The sequence below is a fragment of the Octodon degus genome, unplaced genomic scaffold, assembly GCF_000260255.1.
Source record: "Octodon degus isolate 3935 unplaced genomic scaffold, OctDeg1.0 scaffold00180, whole genome shotgun sequence".
Classification (NCBI taxonomy): domain Eukaryota; kingdom Metazoa; phylum Chordata; class Mammalia; order Rodentia; family Octodontidae; genus Octodon; species Octodon degus.
In genome coordinates this window covers 4,482,703-4,484,850 of record NW_004524756.1, presented here as the reverse complement: position 1 = coordinate 4,484,850, position 2,148 = coordinate 4,482,703, and positions in this window count along the sequence as shown.

Below are 2,148 nucleotides of genomic sequence, written 5' to 3'. Positions count from 1 at the left end.
TTCATTCAGAATCACAGGAGTAATTTTTCACGACTCCGGTGCACAACTAAGTCTTGGAAGATGAATAAGAAAATCATTCCTATTTAATTGGGGCACAAATTCAAAAAAAAAAAAGTCAATAATCTGACAACAGACAAACAAATCATACAGAGACTGCTCATACTGTCTTAAATTCCTGACCTTAAAATCTTTAAGTTGCACGTCTTCCGATTCTGTCTTGTCTCTCTCCTGCAATAATTGCATTCTAAATGCGACTGAAAGTTGTAGACAGCCCTAAGGGACAGAAATCCTACTGCTCCTTCTAGCATGATCTAAGTACCAGATGAAAACTAAAACAAAATTTGAAGAAAAGAACAGCAGTATATAAACCAAGACAATAGAACATGAAAAAATACATTTCTTTAGAGATTTCCCTTGGTGCCATATGAAGGTAAAGAGGCAGTGCTGCAGCCGCAAGCAACTGTGGAAAGGCCGTGCACTTTAATTGTTCTGTACTTTTCCAAATATTTATCAGTGCTACCTGGGAACAATGGCTCACAACTGGAGCTGAGATTTTTTGCAAAGTACTTGCCTTGGAATAAAATATAATTCTCTTGGATTCAAAAAGCAAAAATGGATGAGATTTGTCATCTCCAGGGTTCTCTCCAGTGGCCATCCTAAGACAAACTTCTAAAAAAATATTCATGATGAAATGTCTCTCCTTGAGAAATCAGGGGAAGGAAACAATCTGAAATGTTCTCATTTTAAAAAATGCATTTTGTCAGCTTTCAAATGAGGTAATGCTGAATGACAGAAGCATTTTGTGACTGCAACCAAGGAAGAGAAATGAGGGCTAAAAAACCTGTCAGTGTCACTTTAGGGAGAATTTATGGAAGTATGTGTTCCAGTAGGTAATTATGCTTCTGTGTAACTTAAATTAAAAGAGTCTCGGTGAAGATCATTGACTATTCTGGAAGGATCTGGATTGTAAAATGCAGAAGGGAGAGCCAAGCAGGCCTGAGTGATAAAGGGAGCTATTACCTCATGTAAGTGCCTACTAGTGGTCTTGGCAAAGTTTGTTTGAGAGTCAAAAAATGTCACTTAACCTTCAGTTACTTCCCGTATTTCTCAGTTTTATTTCCTTAGGACTGTTGCCACTGAGTGAAATCTCTTCATTTTATCAAAAATATTATGAACCCTTCCAAGACAGTAAGCTTCCTTCTTTGTTCATTGTCCAACTGAAAAGAGGCCATTGGCTTCTGAGGACAAAGCCCTGATGGCTGCTCTGTGCAGATCTACTAGGCCTTGTACTACATATGAATCTGAAATCATTACATCATGTGAATCTGTATGGATCATATTCATCATGCCCATAAATCCAGAGCTGAGATGTGGTCCATCATACACACACTCAGGTATCTATAAATGAGAGTAAAATATAATCTCCTAGAGAAAACTTGAGTTGCTTCCACAAAGATAAGGATGGTATGGAAAAATAATTGTCCCCTAATTCTATAGTTGTGTCTTAATTATTTTTCCCTGATTGCAGAGACAAGACACCCAATGTCCCAAATTAAGGAAGGAAAGGATCATTTAGCTTACAATAAGTGAAGTTTACAGTCCATATACAGCTTACTGCAAGGAAGGCGCTGAGGCACAAGACAAAATTTTGAGCAGCAGAAGAGAGCAAAAGCAGTAAAAGCCAGTGGGGGAACAAGCCTCTTTACCTCCTTTATATTTTAAGCAGGCTGCCTGTCCTAGCTGGTGTAGTACTCACACCATCTTCTTGCCTTCTTGTTGCATGGGCTGAGGACTCTTGCAAAGTCAGGACCCTGGCCCCTTGCTGAATTACTTAGCAAACCTTCTAGACTTCTCAAGTTGACACCATGTATCAACCCTCACACTTAGTAAAACTAAAATAACATTTAGGAAACAAAAATTGATACTCTGATTCGATGTCTATTATTATAAATTTATCAGCAAAGTAACATATCTTCATTACCCCCTACCTTAGTAGATTAGAATTCGAGTTCATCATTCCTGAAATCAAAGGCAGGGGCCAGGCAAGCTATTTTGCTCTGAAGTCTCTGTTAAAAAGAAAGAAAGAAAGAAAGAAAGAAAGAAAGAAAGAAAGAAAGAAAGAAAGAGAAAAGAAAAAAAACTGTTGAC